An 8,986-nucleotide genomic window follows, 5' to 3' on the forward strand; every position below is an offset into this window, starting at 1 on the left:
CATGCCTCCCTCCCCCCCCCGTGGGGGGGTGATTTCTCCCTTTCTGTCTCTATGTCTCTGTCTGGCGAGTGTATGCGCCCTGTAAGAAAAACCTCTCCAAAAAAAAAAAAAAAGAATAAACACAGGAAATTTAGGTAACTAGCCCAGATTGTCCTTCATCCCTTCTGGTCTTCATATTATCCTTCACTGAAGAATGAAAGTCTGTTACAGGTTTCCGCCCTCTACTTTTGTTTTTCAAGAAGTATTGATTTGCAGGATTTGCAAATATTGTCAGGATGTGTTTCATTCCTTTATTTTATTTTATTTTGTTTCATTTGTAGGACTAACAAAGAAATTATTAACAAACCTTAGTTAATAGATTTTTTTTTACTTCTTTTCATATAATCAGCTTCTTAGTTCTAGAATTATTTACTGAGCTTACTCACATTTCATATTAAATTATGTATATTAAATAAAATATAAGCATATATTGAGATTTTTTTAGGCATGTGTGTGTGTGTATAAATATATATTCTTACCCCTGGCACCTCTCCTAGGCCAAGCATTGTCTATGAGGTATTCAAAATGTAGACCTTGGACTTGAATGTTAACTTCAACTCTTAGTGGATGGACAATTTTGTACAATTTACTTGTCCTCCTGATTCTCTTGTTTCTTCATATGTAAATCAATTAGCAATTTTAGTTTTCAAACCTGTTTTTAGGATAGCAGGTATATGTGATTTGGTAAAGAGTCCAGCACAATACTTGATGTATAAATGATAAATGTCACTCATTATTTTTGCCTGCCCTGCAGTGGTGGTCAATAAAGACAATTGCTTTAACTATTGTTTTTGTTATGGTCTACATCTCTGACCAGTCCTGATTTCATTCACTATCATAGTAGCAATGCTTATAATTACAACCACACAACTCCATTTTTTTTTTCTTTTAGGTTTTTGTCATAAGGAGCATGTGCTAGCTAGAGAGACAGAGAAACAGAAGGAGGAAAAGTGAAAAATCATCCCTCAGAGGGATGGTCACGCCAAATCACTTCTCCATTCTCTTCTCAGGATTTTTGGCATGCATACACATGCACCTGGCATGATTTTCAAGCCACCAGGTCCAGGGCTCAGATAATGGCCAGCCATGTAAGAGTCTTACACACTACACCATCTGCTGGTCCCCACAACTCCCTTCTAATGTACAGGTAGTATATAATGTAGTCCTGAGGATTTTGTGAGATGGTCTATGTACACCTGTCTCATATGGTGATCAATAAGTGGTAGATATTATTTTGGATTTATTTGCCAATATAATTGTTGTACAAGGCTTACTCTGAACATTTTCTCTTGGGTGATCTAGCCTTCTAATTAGGCTAATCATGCTGGCTCTTCATTTCTAAGAAAAATAAATATCACTATTGATATGGACATCTTAATTCAGTCTTTATTTTCTTCATGGTGAAGGTCAGGTCATTTATCCTCAATAAGACTCAGTTTCTCAACCCCAGAACAAAATATCTGAATAAGATTGTGAATGTACCTTTCATCAGTTTCATGCAAAAGTCATTTTCTTGAATCCATTATCTGAATAAAAGCCAGAGGGCAATCACCATTTGCCACAAAATCATGTGGACCACTCCTTTCATTTTAGTCTAATGTGTAATAATCCAATCAGGTTTCTTATAGAAGAGGCACATGCCAGTTGAAAGTCAAATACTAAATATATTTGCTTTAAGTACAGTTCTTCACTCACTATATTTTTGCCATTTCCTAATTTGGCCACCTAGTACAGCCTCAGGATAAAGGGCAGTGCATATATTACTTAGAAAGTGAGGATCTCAGTACAAGTCATTTGTTTTGTTAATGTCATTGTGAATTTTTTACAGTGTCAGCCTAGACCTTATTATATGTAGAACCACAGAAAGTCATAATCTGATGAGCGTTAATGCAATAGTGTTTTTTTAGAAATCTGTTCAGTAAAAGACATTTTCAGTTTCTTGTTTGAATATGTGGTGTCTAGTGACATCTACAGGATAGTCTGTATAATGAATGACATTCAGTTAAAATAAGGATTCTGTGGGTGTGGTAAGCTTTTAGTGTGAGGAAAATGCATTAAGTGGAAACATGAAAGTACAAATTCTGTACAAACACTTGAGGTGGGTGGGGTCTTCCAGTAGAATTTAATATGTCCATAATATAGTTTATAAAATAAATAGCTTCAGATGACTGGGAAAATTGATGGGAAAGAGAACAATTTCCATGGCAACAATATAATTTTTTTTTAAGGAAGACTAAGGTGAAGAACAGAAATAAATAAAGAGGCTGCTTAGAAAAGAGAATGCTCTTGACAAGCAAATAAACCTAGCATAAAAACTCATTTGTTGAAATATCTTTGTACAATTTAATCCTCTAAAACAACAACAATACTAAAACAATTGTGCTCGCAATTATGATTGCAGTGTATGCCATTTCATAGAAATTATATTTCCCAACTAAAAGCATTGTATCTCAGCATGACTGAAATAAATAGTGGCCACACAGCATGGGGAGTCAATGTAGGCAGGTGGTCATGGTACAAGGGTATGAGCTCAAGGCTGCTTCAACTTCTCTGAACCAGAGTTGCTTTATCCACGGAATGAGATAGGATAACAAGACAATTTCAAAGGCCAAATTAAGTTCTCAATTTTCCCAATCATAGCAGTTTTTCCCCCCTTAAGACAAAATCTGTTCAGTAAATTCCCTCTGCCTTATCATGTTCCCTCTGCCTTAGCCTCCTGAGCAGTTGGGACCACAGACACATGCTCCCATGCCTGGACTTCAAGTTGGGTCACAAATTGAACCCAGACCACCCTTGTGGCCTTAGGCTACAGAGCAACAGTGTTTGAGAAGCCCTAGCTACAACTTTAATGTAGTAGTGACTTTTCGTTTCCGATGATTCTATGATTAGTTGTAAACTTGATGTACCACCTGTACAAAGCACTTAACCACTCTGTGCCATGATTTCCTCACAAGTGCGTGGAATACATAACCTCTAAATTGTCATCTAAAATGCGATTCTTCTCAAGTACTGTACCATATTCTCAAACCTAGTTCGGACCTTGAGTCAACTAAAATTCTACTGTTAGGTAAGATGAAAGGAATGAGGGTCAGCTCTGTGGCCCTGTGGCAACACGGTGCTTGTGTAATGCTGGATCCATCTGAAGGACCATGGGTTCAGTTCCCAGCTGACCTGTGCAGGCAGGGTGTGGACTCTTGTGATGCTGGCTCACTGGGAAGACTGCGTAAGGATTGCAGTGTGAGACCCTGCTTGGGGTGCTTGTCTCCATTTCTATATGTATCTCACTGTCATGGAAGAAATGTAAAAAGAATCAGTGAAAACTTAAAGCACATAAATAAAAGGACCACTCACATTAAACACAAATACATCTCTAAATATAGGTACACGACCTTCAAGAGAACATCAGAGTTCTTTAGAAGCCATGCAGCTGTATCACTTTCCTTGCTGTCTGGTTGGTAATTGAAGAAAAGAAGAGATAGCTGTGCCTCCATTCGGCTTGCTCTCATCTCATGGATCAATAGAAAAACAGTCAATTTTTTAGTTCAACTTCCTTTTCTCCTCAATTTTTTGGTGTCTTGAGCTGAGCATGATTAAAAGATTGCCTTATTTTTAAACATAAATAAATATGCATGTCCTATAACTGTTTATGAAAGAGATCTTTAGTATTGCAAATCTACACAATCTGTATGTAAGGTTTATTGTATGGATCTGGAGAAAGATATATAGTACAAGGAATTTCTTTTTATATTCGACAAAAACAATCTCTTTCTCTCTTTTCTTGTCATTGATATTTTCACTTGACGTCATACTTAGAATCTTTTCAGTAGTAAATTAAAGACTTATTTTGTTCAGTACACATTATGTCCCCAAAATGATGTTTAAAGTTCAGATATAGTGTGCCATTTTATATTTATAAACCAATAACATTTTATAATCTTTATATATATGGAAAAATTAAAGTCAAGGAAGTTTAACGTAGTAAGCTGAACATTGTCGTAGTGTAAACAAACCAATGGGATGGTGGTTAAGGTGGCTGGATCCCCCATGGCCAACAAAGTTGTATGAGTCCTGGACCTGGTGACTTGAAGAATTACGCAGGAGCACGTGAGTATGTGGGCCAAAAACCCTGTGAAGACTGTGAAAGGGAGAGTAGTAGAGTGATTATACCCTCCTGGAGGGATGCTTTCACACTTTCTCTCTCTTTCGTGTGCCTTTCTCTGGTGAGTGAATACACCCTATAGCAAAATTTTAAAAATAATTTTTAAAAATAGAGTATTATAAACTTGTACTTGTTTCTCAGTTTGTGTGTGTGCATGTATGAGAATATGCCATACTTACGTGCACACACACACACAAGTCCACATTAATTAGTTCCAACCATCATCAATAAAAGTTTTCTTGTATTATAAGCTTTTAGTCAGTCTCATATTTCTAATTTTAATGTAAGAAAGGATTAGTTAAATTAGCACTAATAGTTTTATTTTCCATTTTTGGCATCGTTGGTTATGCAACAGAAGATAAAACTGTTTGCAAAGAATGTAACCAAAAGGTAAGCAGTATTAATTGTTGCTGATAGAAGTGAGTGGAGGAGTTGAAGTACAGAGAGTAAAAGGTCGTATATCTTGAGTAATACATTAAAAATTTTATTTCAAATTTTTAAATGTTATGTTTGTATTGTAATTTTCAACATATGCAAAAATAGGCCAGAATATTAAAGTAAATACCAACCAATGTGACCCCATGGCCAATTCTGTTTTGGCCACAACCTATCCATTTCCCTTTCCTGGATTATTTAAAATAAAATACCTGTTATCACATTATTTCAGCTTTATATGTATTACACAATGTGTCAGTAAAACACAAAAACAGTTATATCATTCTGTAATAATACATTTACTATACAAATCCCCAAACAATAAATTTATGATGTCAACTATTCAATGTTTTTTGAAATGAACTTGAAGTTAAGATGTGTTTTGAATTGAATTAAATTAAATACATGACATGTCAAAATTTGAGGAAAGAAGCTGAAATAACCCATAGGGATAAAATCAACACAATTCAAAATATTATTCTGTATAAAGGAGAAATATTATATTAATTTCTCTATTAATGCAGAAAAAAATAATAAACTTTGACACTGATTTATAATAAAAATTCTTAGCAAGCATGAATGAAAAGGAATATCCTGGGGCCAGGATGTGGCATTGTGGTTAAGCCATCTGGATTCCACATGGCCAACTACTTGGTTTGAGTCCCAGACCCAGCAGCTGGAAAAGCACAACAGGTGCAAGTGCGTGCATGCCCAAATTCCAAAAGGAGGGAGAGATTTAGAAAAGACTGCAGTGTGACCATCCCCCGTGTGGGGAGTGCTTTCTCACTTTACTTCTTATTCTCTCTCCTTGTCTCTCTCCTCCAGCAAATGTACGCAACCTCTGGAAAATTGAAAAATAAATATATAAATAAAAGACAGAAAGAAAAGGAACCTTCTTAATCTAATAGTGAATGTCTTAAAAATGCATAGCAAATATCATAATTAGTGATGAATTATTGGAAGGTTTACCTTAGAGATCACGAGCATGTGATGATCTGCTTGAAGAGAACATATACTAGACTCCTAGCAATACAAGAAGACAAGAACAAATAGACATTAATTTGCAAAACAAAAATATAGCTGTCAGCTTTGCAGTTTGCAGGACTGTGTATGTAGGAAATCTAGATTTCTTTAGAAGGGTAACTAGATATAGCAAGATAACTGATTATAAGATAGATAAACAGAAATTAATCATATTTATAATAATTAGAAATAAGCACATGAAAAGCAAAGTAATTAAATAATACTAAAGAAACTTGAAAAAATAAGAAAAAATTCAATTATACTATAGTTCTCTACATGAAGCACTATAAATATTATTGAAAGAAATTGAAAGAAGTGCTACATTAATGGAGAGATAGAGATTAAAACTCTCTCATATCATAAATATATCCATCCTTGCCAATTTGATTCATGAATAAAAGGCACTGCCAACCAAAAACACAGAATTTGTTTCTTGCATCCATGTGCATTTGTATTAAACTGACATGGTGCTTCTAAATTTTTATGGAAATTCAAAAGACAATGTTTAAAAAAACTGGAGAATATAATCTATCAGATATTGACTTAAACCTTTCTTATAAAGCTATCATAAGACATTGTAGAAATGGTGCAAAGATAGATAAGTGATAATAGTGATTAATGCAACAGAATGGAGGACAGAAACACATATACTGATTTATGATTTTTAAAATGGTCTTTGCAGAGCAGTAGGAAAAATTGCCCTTTTTTTAATAAATTGTGCTGGGAAATTAAATATCTATATAAGAAAGAAAATGAATTTTGACATCTACATTGCAGTGTACAAACACACGCACCATTCTAGATGGATCATAGATCTATTTGTGAAAGCTGAATAATAAAGCTTTCTTATGAAACCAGGTTTGCGGGACCAGCAGTTAGCGTAATGGCTATATGTTGCTGGACTCCCACGTAGTCGACCGTGGTCCGAGTCCAGACCCGGTGGCTTAAACTCACGCTGGGCACGTGAGCGTGCATGCCCAAGATCCTGAGAGAAGAATGGAGGAGAAGGGATTGTGGTGTGGCCATCCCCCTGGGGGGCAACTTCTCACTTTCTATCGCATCCATGTGCATTTGTATTAAACTGACATGGTGCTTCTAAATTTTTATGGAAATTCAAAAGACAATGTTTAAAAAAACTGGAGAATATAATCTATCAGATATTGACTTAAACCTTTCTTATAAAGCTATCATAAGACATTGTAGAAATGGTGCAAAGATAGATAAGTGATAATAGTGATTAATGCAACAGAATGGAGGACAGAAACACATATACTGATTTATGATTTTTAAAATGGTCTTTGCAGAGCAGTAGGAAAAATTGCCCTTTTTTTAATAAATTGTGCTGGGAAATTAAATATCTATATAAGAAAGAAAATGAATTTTGACATCTACATTGCAGTGTACAAACACACGCACCATTCTAGATGGATCATAGATCTATTTGTGAAAGCTGAATAATAAAGCTTTCTTATGAAACCAGGTTTGCGGGACCAGCAGTTAGCGTAATGGCTATATGTTGCTGGACTCCCACGTAGTCGACCGTGGTCCGAGTCCAGACCCGGTGGCTTAAACTCACGCTGGGCACGTGAGCGTGCATGCCCAAGATCCTGAGAGAAGAATGGAGGAGAAGGGATTGTGGTGTGGCCATCCCCCTGGGGGGCAACTTCTCACTTTCTATCTCTCCATCTCTCTCTGTATTTCTAGCCAGTGCATGTGCCCTATAGCAAAAATCTCTCCAAAACAGAAAAAAGAAACCAGGTTTGCATACAATAGAAATGCTTGCAAATGTCCATTTGAAGAAGGTACATTTGCTGCAGCGGTCCTATAAGTAATAGCCTGAAAGAGGAAGAAGTCTAAATGTTCATCCAAGATAAAATGAATAAGTACATTATGGTATATTCATACAAAGAAATACTCTATCGCAATAGAAATGAGCAAACTAAAACTATAGTCAATGACATGAATCAATTTCATAAACATACAGTTGAACAAAATAAACCAGATACCAAAGAAACTACCGTATGATGTCATGTTTGTCAAATTCACAAATAAATCAAACTTATCTATAGTGTTAGAAATCTGTATAGTGGTTACTCTCCAGGGTGTAATGATTAGAAGCAGTTACAAAGAAGTTTTGGCATGTGGATAATGCATTGTTTCTTGATCTAGATATTGGTTTTAGAGGTAGGTGTACTTTGTGAAAATCAATCGAACTATATACACTTAGAAGATCTGAAACGTTTGTTTTCTTTCAATAAAATTACACTAAAAATCTAGGGAGAAATCTATGACATGGTTAATAAAATATCCCCAAACTAAGAAATACCTCTTTCCAAGGTTTAAGGGATCACGAACAATTCAGACCAATGAAGACAAAAACATACTAAGTCAGACCATTGCACAATTTAGGACAAGAAATTTTTTTCTAAAATCAAAAGCTTTCTGGCAAAAAAAGAAATTACATAAGAACAATAAATTATTATGGAATGGGTCATCTTAAAATCAATATAGAAAATCCAGAGGATAGTGAAGCAATACATTTAAGGTAGTAAGAATAAATTATGCTCAACTTACAGTTGAATACCTAACAACATTATCCATCCATATTAAGACTAGTAAAGATATTTTCAGATCAAGAACACTCTCAATATTTTTATTTTTAATATATCTTTATTTAAATGTTGCTAGAGACTATGCTTGACAAAAAGAAGAAACAAACTATGCTTATTTACAAATAAACATTGGGCAAGTTTTTCAAAACAGGTCAGATTTTTGATTTCACATATCCACTGCAGTATGAACTTACCACTCGCTTATCAAGAGTCAGTCTATTTCTACAACCACGTCAATCTGGCAAGCTCTATGACTGCTTTGACCAATAGCATGTGGTATAAGTGAAGCATTCCAATTTCATGAATGACCCTTAAGTTGTCTGGCAGTGCTACTTCAGAAACCAGCTGTCATGTAAGAAGTGCTGAGGCCACCATGCTGTGAGGAAGCCAAACCATGATGAAATACAATAGAAAACTGAAAACTGTGTATATTATAGGAAAGACCAAGGGACACTGATGTAATATGTGAGTAAAGAAATTATTTTGGAAATAGAAACTTAATGTCAAATCCTTCCAGGAATCTCTTAGCCAACATTTCCCCTAGTTTCTAACCCTCATAATTGAGATCAAGTTGAAATATTTATTTTAAACCACTATTTTGGGAATTTTTGTTTGTACAGTGATAGTCCGATCACTAAGAGAGATTAAAAATACAGAAATCTAAACCCTAGTGCAAGAGAAGGGAGAGATAAAGGTCACATTCCAGGAAAATATCAAA

This window comes from Tupaia chinensis, unplaced genomic scaffold (genome assembly GCF_000334495.1).
Source record: "Tupaia chinensis unplaced genomic scaffold, TupChi_1.0 Scaffold000674_1, whole genome shotgun sequence".
Taxonomy (NCBI): domain Eukaryota; kingdom Metazoa; phylum Chordata; class Mammalia; order Scandentia; family Tupaiidae; genus Tupaia; species Tupaia belangeri.